Source organism: Glycine soja, chromosome 18 (assembly GCF_004193775.1).
Source record: "Glycine soja cultivar W05 chromosome 18, ASM419377v2, whole genome shotgun sequence".
Classification (NCBI taxonomy): domain Eukaryota; kingdom Viridiplantae; phylum Streptophyta; class Magnoliopsida; order Fabales; family Fabaceae; genus Glycine; species Glycine soja.
In genome coordinates this window covers 7426402-7438673 of record NC_041019.1, presented here as the reverse complement: position 1 = coordinate 7438673, position 12272 = coordinate 7426402, and the positions used below count along the sequence as shown (strand labels likewise).

Genomic DNA, 12272 nt, shown 5'->3' with positions numbered 1-12272 from the left:
CTATATTTTAATCAATCCTTACATAACATGTTCATTAACACTTTGTTTTAATTAAAGTGTACACGCCATATTCATATATATCAACCTACTAGAGTGTTCAACGACGCTAATATTTAAGTTGCAGTACGGCGTGACCAAAATAGTCAAATAGGATAGCCAATATTCAATTGGAATTAGAAAAAGAGATGAATATATACTGATTAGTGTTCTGATGATATTAATTAAAAAATTTAAAAAAATTATTGTGAAAATTATATAAGAACATAAAAAAATCATAAACTAAAATTTTAGGTATTATAATAAAAATATTTTTAATTAATGTCTTAAAAACACTTATTAATATTTATCAAAGGTATAGATACTTTATCGGATACAAAGACTAATACTGCATGCGTGTTACATTTTGTACCTACATTTCTGCATGTGTCATCTTCTGCCCTTCGCCCCACTAGCATCATAAATTTACATTAATCACAATCGATGCAAGTTGCTGGTGTTCTTATGGGAGTTGGGTGTCTCCCTCGTCGTCGATCTTCTAAAAATATTTGGATATCGATCAATTTAATTAGATTTTAAACTGTAAATTTAATTAAGTTAAAACATAAATTATGTGATCTATTAAATATTAAAATACCAAATTAATGTGAAAAGATAGAAGACTCGAATGATTTGTTGTTCTAGATACAAAGAAACAAATCTCATACATTGAAGTTTAATTACTCGTTAGACATTAATTGCTGGTACCGTTGTTATAAATGCTAGACAGATATAAACACATAAGACATTGGTTTTTTTTTTTTTTTTTTTATCAATACATAAAGCATTGGTTCAGAAATTAAAATAAAAAGTATTATTATAATATCATAAGAGAGTTTTAAAAAAAAATATGAATAACATAATTTTACACATTTCAATAAAATAAAAGTTTCTTCATTTAATTTTTTAACTAATACTCTAAAGATATTAATTAACATTTGTTATAAACAAAATTATGCGTCGCGTGCTGAGATACAGAAAATATGGCATATAGTTTTAGTCAATCCACCGCTTAATAATATAATCCTTATAAAAAGAAAACAAAAGGATCCACCACTTTAGAAAATTATTTTTACTTTTCTATGATATTTTTTTTTAATTTTTAAATACATTAATTATTTTTTCCTACATATTTTTATTTAATTATATATTTTATTTCTAAAAATTAATAAAAAAAACAATTAAGTGGATCGATAGAAAAATAAGAAAAAGATAATTTTAAGATGATAGTACAAATAATTAACAGATTTAATATAATTAACTGAATTAATTATTTTTCTTAAAAAACATAAATTAATTAAAATGTTCTTATGTAATTAAGTACAGTGTAAGTATATTACAAGTTTACAACCATAATTAATTGTTAATAACGATTACCTGCTTCCATAGGATTGTCTAGGGCATGAACAATTGCCCGTAACAAAGAAGGAAGTGAATAACAAGAAACGATGCACCTAACTGTTGGACAGATAAGCTCCATACCCCTAAATTACAAGCAGACTGCAGCAATAGTTAACAAAGTTAATGCAAATATCACACATAAAAACTCTGTATAGCATACGTGGATATAACTTCACAATCAGTAAAGAAAGAAATCCAACACTTATTTGAATACAATGGTAGTGATTGAAAAACATTCAAGACTTTGTTTTATAGGTTTGGAAACTGAAACTTGTAGAAATAGTAGACAAGTTATAATTAGTAATTGGAGGTACTAATTCAAAATGTTAATGTAAAAAAGGATTTGTCTAATTCATCCCAATGGAATTAAATAACTTCATCTTTAATATGAGTAATAAAATTTAGAAAATTATCTTGTATTTAAATTCTATTATTAATGTTATGACCATAACATTTAATGTATTATTTTTAATTTCTCTTTAATATCATTTATGTATAAAATTACAAAATTATAATTTTTAATTAAAATTTAATTATTAAAATTACACTAAAATATATAAGTTTATGTTATAAAATATTAAAAAAATGAGTTTTAATTTTTTAATTTATTGAAATATATAAAACTTAGCTTTCTCTCATTTTATATTTGACTTTACATCCGATTATTGTGTGTGTGTATTTGCCTAAATTTAATTTTTATATATTTCAATCAATTGAAAAAATAAAATTATTTTTTTATAAATTTAAAATAAATGAAAATACTTACCTAAAGTGAGTAAAAAATATACATTTTTATAATTAATTACAAATAATTATTAATATTTTAATAATTTATTATTTGTTTACATATATTTATGTATTTTAGTATAATTTAAATTATTAAATTTTAATTAAAAAATTTTAATTTTTAATTTTATACATAAATGATATATGAAAAAAAAAATATGAAAGATAAATTAAAGATAATGCATTAAATGCAATACTCACAACATTAATGCTAGAATTGAAAATATAAGACAATTTTTTATATTTTATTGGTCATTAAGGATGAGATTGTTTAATTTTATTTTAACTTGGGATCTCTGCAAAAAAAGAGTAAATAATATATGTATTATCTATATAAAGAGATTTTATATTATCGTCTAATCATAAATTATCTTAAATGATAAGTGTGTATTGATTTTAATAGGAATTATTTCAAAAAATATATCTATTATAATTTTTTATTGGTCGATAGTATAAAAAATAATGATGTGTGTAAATGTTATACTTTAAACTTCAAATTTAATATTTAAGTTTTTACTTAAATAATTATAATTTCAAAAAATAAAAATTCAAATCAAACACACCCTAATAAATTCAGCTGAAATCTCACATGGGTGGCCTTATATCTGCTGGACTACTATGGGCAACAACTGCACATAGAAAATGAAGGAGGCAATGCAATTTTTGCGAGTATTTAATGTCTTGGCAGTAAAGGCAAACTTGAATTCATAGTTGAACAGATATTAATTAATGCCATGGCTTGATAGGGACGCAGTTCTCTGGCTGAGGCAACCTTCCAAAGCATGGCCACTTAAATGAAGAACTTTTCCTGGATTTCTATTTAGCCTTGAAAGGTCCTACCAAGTAAGGTGAACAAAAGGAGAATATCCTTTTATAAGAACACTTGAATGTACTAACAAAGTCCAGTACAGATGACTGGATTCCTTAAGTATGTTGATAGGGTTCGATTACATAGCCATGCATATGAAAAAAAATTGTTGGAAAAGACAAAACTTACTTCAGTGATCTTTTACACCTTAATAGGGTTAGTCTCATGACTTCCGACTACAGAAATACCTTTAAAAAAAAAACATTTGAAAGTGAAACAAGTACAGTGTACAATCCTGCAGTATATAGAAAATAACAAGATTCAATTAGTAACACTATACTATAAGCATAGCTATCAATCCCAAATAGCAAGCAGTGCAGAAGGGCAGACCCTAAAACAACTATAGTGAGACTGCAGGAAGCAAGATGGCCACTATATTGAAGTTATTTTTTACAAATTAAATAATTTGTACTACACACATAAATGCTCAAACTAAAAACTAAAGACATGTTCATAATTAACAGAAAACAGAGACAGAGCACTGAACAATGCAGTTTGGAGGGACAAAAAGGGGGTTTGAGGGACAATGCAGTTATGCATTGTGCCTGCTACTTCCACAAAAACCCCAATATTTCTAGTGAGAATATCAGCCATGATCGCCGTGAACAGAGAATGTGACATGATTTCAAAACTGTATGGCCCAAGGCATTAGGATGATTGACTATTCTGACTGTAACTTAATCATCTTATATTTGAGATTTAAGTAAAATTAAGACTCATTAATGCATTAGAAACCATTGTCTTTTATTATTTACTGTTTACTATTTACTTTATCATTTCCCCCAGAAAATCAAGTTCATGCACAAAAAATTCAAGGTCTTAGCTCAATGACATGACTTCATAATACTAATTTTAATGAAGCCACACAACACCATGGACTATAAGACTGATAATTTGGGAGATAACAGGAACATCAACTCAAACCTACTCTGAAATGTTTCCCATCCTGGTACTTGGTAGCAGGCCTTAATAGCATATATCTTATTCAATGCTTGGTATACTACCTATCTAAAACGGGGAATAATATGTAGCCATTCAGTAAATGGAGAAGGCAAGATTAGGTTACCATATCTTGTTCATTAGTATACACAACAATTTCATAAAACTGAGCTAGATGTTCGAAGAAAGCATCGACAACAGGTCTCTTAAATGTCTACCAGCTTGTATCTCGCTTTACATATCAAATAAAACTAAAAAATACTCAGCATTGTCCACATAAATCTCTAACACATAAGCACAAGCTAAACAGTTAAGAACTTGAGTGAAATAAAGTGTACAGAAAAAGTTATTACTGAAAAAATATGACATTATAAATATCATTGTTTATTAAGATCTTTCACCTTTTCTCTAAAAAAATGTACATGGCATGGCATAACTTATAGTTGAAGCCTTAGTGTTCAGATATAGTGAACCAATGTCTCATTGAGATCTAAATCAAGTGTAAAAACATCTTGCTCCTTAGGAAGCAAATCTGGAAGGAGCTTGTCTGAGTATGGTTCAGTATAACTCTAAAATGAAGCAGGAAGAACAAACTATAAAGGTAGAAAATAGATTAATAACCAAAACAGATGTCAAAACAAAAGTCATAGAACACAAAGTTTGCACATAGCCTAACACCTGAATTTGTTCTTCAATTAACCTTCTCACATCCAGATAAAAGCTCTACGCTTTTGTAGGCACTGTGATATTAGATACAAAAATCAGTATGTAATCAACCATAAAACAATAAAAAAAGCTAATTAGGAATTTAGCACAAAACAAAACAGAGTTAAGTATAACCAAAAAATCTTCAATTTAGAGCATTCCCTATCACTTTTCACACACACACACACACAACAACAAAAGAAAAAGTTTGGAAATACAAGAAACAATTGAATCTCAAACATAATTAAAATGTGGACAGGAGGGTTAGGCAAGGCAAATAGATGATAAAGGGAAGGTCAATCTAAAATAAGAATCTCCTATCCAGTACTCCTCCCACAAGTTGATATGAGAACCAATACCTTCATTGAAAGCAAAGAGTTAAAGGTATCATGAAAAGATAATTAGCTACACAACACACAGATCAATGAAATGCATAGTTATTAAATCTTACGATCCATTATTTGAATCCTACGATTTAATATGATTTGCCTATCGATTCATATCATAAGATGAATGTTATGATTTTGTAACTTATGATACATAAATGAATCTGTGTTATTTCTTATCCTTGATGTGATTCACATGACTCAACGATTTGTATTATTATTATTATTTATTATTCGTTTCCATTGTTCTAAAATAAAGACTTCAGCGACTTTTTTTTATTGCCTAATGTTAATTGCTTTAGTATTTGTTAGAAGACTTATGTAACTAATAAATTTGTTCTTTAAAAAAAAGTAATAAATTTGTTTTAAAAGACTTATGCTTAAGTTGTTTTATATATTTTCCTTAAAAAAAGTTATTTTTATCTATTTCTAGTTTAAAATTATTACATTCAACACTATCATTTACATGATATATTTGAAGTAACTTTTCACTTCATTGTCTCTGAATCATACGATTCGATATAAATTATCCAAAAATTAGCTTGGCAATTCATGATTTGAATCTCAATTTGATAACCTTGATAAAATGTACTTAAAAAAAGCACCTAAAAACTATAACATTCAAGAGAATTATATGAATATTTTGTACCCAGCATTGTGCTTTGGTGTATCATGTATGTGTGATGACAGAAGGGAGGGCTTTTTCTGGGAAGACTAGAGCTAAATGTTCTCAACAGCAACAACCACATTAAATGGAGTTTTCTACATAGATCAACCAAATCCAAAGAGCTCTAAAAACAACTGAACAATTTAGCAAGCCATCAAGAGGGAGTCCTTTTTTTCTTTCCAAATGTTTTCTTAGGTCTTTCTCTACCACTTTTACTCAACTAGTTTTCGTTTGATCCACTCTTCTTTTCAAGTCTTTCTGGAGCCTCCATTGACATTCTCTTGAATGGAGCCTGAAATTGCCTTCCCTACCTCCCCACACAAAAACTCGCAATAACAGTCACACAGATTTCACACTTGCAATTTTCAACTGGTTAATTTTCCTACAGATAAAAAAAAATAACGATTCATAATTGTTACAAATGGATAGTTCCTAGTTATACAATTGACATTTCCTAGGTGGAACCTCAGCATTGTGGTGTCTTTATAGAACCACAGTAGAAGAACAAAATTAAAAAGAACATCACACTTATCCACAAATAGGGCCATTTTCCACCCGAACCACAAATAATAAGCCATCCAAATGACCAATTCATCCATACCTTCATATAACAATAATACTCAAAGGAGAGAAAAGGATCACAGGAAGACAAGAGGACTAATAATTTATTTAAAGGAGCAGAAGAACCCAATACAAGACTAGTGGTGTACATAATATAGCTCAGGGATCAACCTGTCGTTGATGTCGAATATAGCAAACCTTGAAATTTCATAACATATAAAGGTGTCATCCTACCAATGTTAGGTCCTACAAAAATAGAAGCTGAAGAAGAAATTGTAACATATCATATCAACAAGAGGTAGAATCCAATAGAAAACTAAGAAAAAATACAGGCACTGAAGATGAGAAATCATTAGGAGCAAGACCAACTATATGCTGCCCAATCTTAAATGGACATAAATTTAGCCTGTTACCGCATTTTAACACCAACAGCATTTTCATGTAGCAAAATAATAGAACCTTATGAGATTCCATAAAGAGATCCCAAAGAAAAAGGACAAATTAAGAGAGAAAAAAAGACACAAATATTCTCTAAATGAGACCCCAAATAACACACTATTGGCTCAAAATGAGACCCCGAGTAACACAATATAAATTTTGACATCCTATTCATGTCAAATGCTCAAATTGAGAGACACAGAAGAAAAATCAATATTCTGTGAGACATTTCATAAACAAAACTTATAAACACCCATATCAGAAGGATTTAAATTACATAGAAACAAAGAATTAGCAAAGATTGAATGTCATGGAAAATTCAAAGTACTAGTACTCACATCAAGCACAGTAGCTCCATCACTTGCACTGTACTTTGCCAATTCGCAGAAAGACCTCATTTTGCCATTTATTTCATCCAGACTGTAGGCTGCAAAAATAAGATCCAAATGATTTACAGAATAGAACCAGTAAACATTAAAACAAATCTCCATTTTTAATCAATTTCAACACGACTTGATTTGATAGCAATCTTAATCATAAAAAAAATCTTTAGTCATTTCCAAAAAATCTCATTTCCAAATCAGTTCGATTAAGTAGCAACACCAAGCATATCAACAAATATTAAAAGATTAAGTTAATCATCTGGAGCAATTTCAATCTTGTTTAAAATCAATCCAAAGCATAAAATGGTTGCTCCGAATTTTAAAAACAAATTTAAAATGATTTTTAAAACACTCCCTACTACAGGATAACGTTCATGCAGATCCTACATTTATTTAACGAGTCCCATCTCATATATGATTATAGTTGAACCTACATGGATTTGTGGAGTGAAAGAGTATATTAAAGAATGTCTTTCAAGCAAATCTCCTGTATACAAATTCCAAAAAATCATTTGCAAATCAACTTGACTCCATAGCAGCATTAAAGAATTGAGTTTCTCCTAATGAATTGAGTTTCTCTCATAAATGTGACACCATCTCCCCACACAAATATATATTAATAATAAAAGGAAAAACAATGCAGAATTAATTAAGAGTTTTAAAACACATTTAAATAAAAAAATAATTCAAAAGGGTAAAAAGTTCACATCCATTTAGTGAAATCATAATAGAACTTATTTAAATAAATGATAAAAATATTTCGGCTCAAAACAAAGTCGCCCATTCTGAATGAAAAGAAGTCACACGAAAGAACAAAACATAAAACAACTATATCATTCATGGAATTATAACATATGAAATAAAACTCTATGCTCCGATGCAACATTTATTAAAGCATTTCCCCGTCACACTCTAAGTCTCTCCATCTCCAACATGAAACTCATTATATGTTTGCTCACTTGAAACAAAATGACAATAAGCCCAAACACAAACACACACCGGAAGTGAGCTATAACATTTTAAAATAAAATAAGGATAAACAAAAACACAAGAAAAATACATTATAAATTTATTTATAACATAACTCAACTTAATTTAATCTACATTACTTCACCACTTTATCATTTAAAATTCATATTTCAATCATCAATCACATTACACATGAATCACACACTTGAGTCAAGACGTAATAATTCTCACCAATTTCATAATAAACAATTAATAGGCATTATGCAACAATTATACTAAAACTAAAGCCTATATGTAACGTGGTATCATGCCAGTGAAAAACCACACTAGGACGCTTAGGAGTACATAATAAGACATACCAAACAATGGGTATGTCAGGTCACTCTCACTAAGTAAAATCATAAGGTAACCACAGGGTCACTCTGTTTTGTAAGAATGCTTCAATCATATGGGACCAACATAGGCTTAAAAGAGCACTCAAACCGAGTGTCTTTACCCTCAAGGCTTAGACTACGAATAATCTATTAGAGTCTCACCTTCTTGATTCAGGTCCAACCCATAAAAAAAATTTTTGCACGCAGATACTATTCATGAATTATACAATACTGATGACCTTACACTTATGTTTCAAACACGTTTAACATATTACACTACAATTTAACACTTTAGGTTCCTAACTTGAAACCCTACATTTTTCTTTTAACACTTTGCATATAAATATTTTTTCCAAGACAAACACCAGTCAGGTTATTGTATAATTTACAACTCACATCACAAGTAATATCACATCAAATATTAACTATTCACTTATTCACAACCATATCTCATATCCATAATTTAACATCTCACAAATTAATTAACTACAAGATATACTCAACAAATGAATAAACATGCATTATAATAATAAAATATATCTCACTTCAAAACTTATAAATATATTTAGATGCAGTAAAGCAAATATATATAACCCACCAGTATATAAATACATGTAATACTATATATATATATATAAACAATAAATATAAATGTATTGTTATATAAAAATAAAATATACATGTATATTTACGTAGATAACAATCAAAAGTTTTTTTTATTCATATATACGTATATCCTAAACGCATTCCAACGAAGTCATGAAAATCCAGTAGTGAGAAACAACAACTTCATCTTGTGCAGTGCATCATCATCCCAAAAATTAATCACAATTTTTTTTTTTGAATTATTTCAAGAGTAAAATACAATTTGATAGAAATTATTATTGGCAAAAAGGAGAAAATATTATGAGCATCTAAAGAATATCATACAATAGAGGAAAAGAAGGAGCACACTCCCCTTACGGTAAATTCTTCCTTGCTTAATTCATCAACTAGAAAAAGGCCCAATTTTTTTTAGGATTCTCATTCAACACTGGAACACGTTAATTCCACAACAATTTCGCATCAGGACACCAATTGATCTGTCAACCACAATCAATCCCCGATTTAAAACATAAAAACATAATTACATTTCATAAAATAACCCAAAAATTGATCCTCTAGGGATCCCTACACATGTTCATTCTAATCCCCAAGCGTGAGTAACTCATCCCTTGCCTCGATGTAGTCGCTTTAGCGTTCTTCGTTAGCAATGGTGGCGTTTCTAGTGCTTTCTAGAGCTCCTCCTCTGTTTGCTTTGTTAGGATTCTTGAGAGTTAGAGAAAAAAGAACATAAATATTTTTTTATAAAGTTGTTCAGGGTTAAAGTTCCTTTATATAGTGAGAGTTCTAATGATCTAATATTATTTTTTATTATTTATTTAGAAGAAAAACTAAGGGACGACTGTTACAATTTCATCCCCCTTAAAAGAAGTTTCGCCCCCGAAACTTACCGGTATCGAACAAGGTAAGATATGCGTCACGCATCTGACCTTCTAGTTCCTAGGTAGCATCCTCACTCGAAGAACTCCCCCATACCACTTTGACCAAGGGAATCTCCTTCCCCCTTAGTTGCTTGACCATACGATCGTCGATCCTCAATGTCAGTGTTTCATATGTCAAGTTCTCTTTCACTTGGACATTGTCCAACTCAATCATGTGTGATGGATCATGAACATATTTTCTGAGCTGAGAGATATGGAAGACGCTATGGAGATTTAAGAGAGATGGTGGCAAGGCCACCTGATATGCAACTGGGCCAACACACTTTAGGATTTCAAAGGGACCAATAAATCTAGGTGTGAGCTTACGGGACTTCAACGCCCTGCCAACCCTAGTCCACAGAGTGACTCTCAGGAATACATGATCACCTACAACAAATTCAAGGTCATTTCTTCTCCTATCATGGTAGCTTTTCTGCCTACTTTGGGTTGCTCTCATCCTCTCCTGGATCAACTTGACCTTTTCAGTGGTCTGCTAAACCACTTCAGGTCCTAAGGCAATGCTCTCACCGGGATCTAACCAACATAGAGGTGTCCTACATCTCCTACCATGCAATGCCTCGTAAGGTACCATACCTGTACTGGAGTGAAAACTATTTTTGTATGTAAACTCTATTAAGAGTAAGAAATTATCACAGCTCTGTTCTAACACACAGGCTCTCAAGAGGTCCTCTAATGATTGGATGGTGTGCTCGGTATGACCGTCAGTCTGTGGGTGGTAAGCAGAACTCAACCTAAGTTTGGTCCCCAAGGCTTTATGAAGACTCTCCCAAAATCTAGAGGTAAATTTGGGATCTCTATCAGAGACTATGCCAGAAGGAACACTGTGTAGTCTAACTGTCTCACTGACGTACAAGTTAGTCAACCTCTCTAAGGAATATCTTATGTTAATTGGGATGAAGTGAATAGATTTTTTCAACCTGTCCACGATAACCCAAATGGAATCTAAACATTTAGGGGTCCTAGGTAACCCCACCACGAAATCCATAGAGATGTTATCCCACTTCCACTTAGGTATCTCTAAAGGTTGCAACTTCCCTTAAGGTTTCTGGTGTTCTATCTTAGCTTTCTGACACACTAGGCACGCAAGGACAAACTCATTAACCTCTTTCTTCATACTCGGCCACCAAAACATCTGCCTAAGGTCCTGGTACATTGTTGTCTCTCTCGAGTGGATACTCAGACTACTTCTATGGCTTTCCTCCAAGATTGCTCTCCTAATCTTGGGTACACTAGGAACACACATCCTATCCTGGAATCTCAAGACTCCATCAGACGCTACTCTAAAACTACTCTCTCTCCTTGCAGCTAGGGACTGTAATTGGGCTGACAAGAATGAGTCAAACTTTTGATCTTCACGGATCTCGCTCAAGAGTTCAGTGGTGACTCTCAACATACCCAACTTAATGCTACTAGAGGTGATTTCACATGCTAAACTCATGTCTCTAAGAGGTCTAATTCTCTAACCATCAAAGCAAACACCTGAAGGGATTTCCTACTCAAGGCATCAGCTACTACATTGACTTTACCTGGGTGATAGCTAAGCTCAAAATCGTAATCCTTAAGGAACTCTAACCATCTCCTCTACCTCATGTTAAGCTCTCTGATAAAAAAATATCTAAGGCTCTTATGGTCACTAAACACCTCAAATTTAGATCCATAAAGATAATGCCTCCAAAGCTTAAGAGCAAACACTATGGCTGCTAATTCGAGATCATGCGTGGGATAATTCCTCTCATGAATCTTGAGCTATCGAGAAGCATAGCCCACTACTTGGCCCCACTGCATAAACACTCCACCCAGACCCATCTTGGAAGCATCATGGTACACCACAAAGTGTTCGCTCGGGTCGGGTAACACTAAAATTGGTGCAGTGGTTAACCTTTCCTTAAGGGTATAAAAACTACTCTCACATTGGGCATCCCACACAAAAGCTTGACCCTTATGAGTAAGCTTGGTCAAAGGTAAAGGCTAACTTAGAAAAACCCTTTATGAACCTACGGTAGTAACATGCTAAACCAAGGAAACTCCTAATCTCAAACACTAACTTAGGACTCTCCCAACTAATCACCGCCTCTACCTTGGAAGGATCTACTGTTATCCCTCCCCTGGATATAACGTGCCCTAGGAATCTTACCTCCTCTAACCGAAACTCACACTTGGAAAACTTACCATACATTCTATTGTCCTTGAGGGTTTGCAACACAACCCTCAGATG

The 12272-nt window shown here is 31.6% G+C and overlaps 1 pseudogene; it reads right to left on the bottom strand.

Annotated features, from left to right (window-relative positions):
• Nucleotides 1–2949: 2949 nt before the first annotated feature.
• LOC114396845 lies at nt 2950–10040 on the bottom strand (annotated as a pseudogene).
• Nucleotides 10041–12272: the final 2232 nt, after the last annotated feature.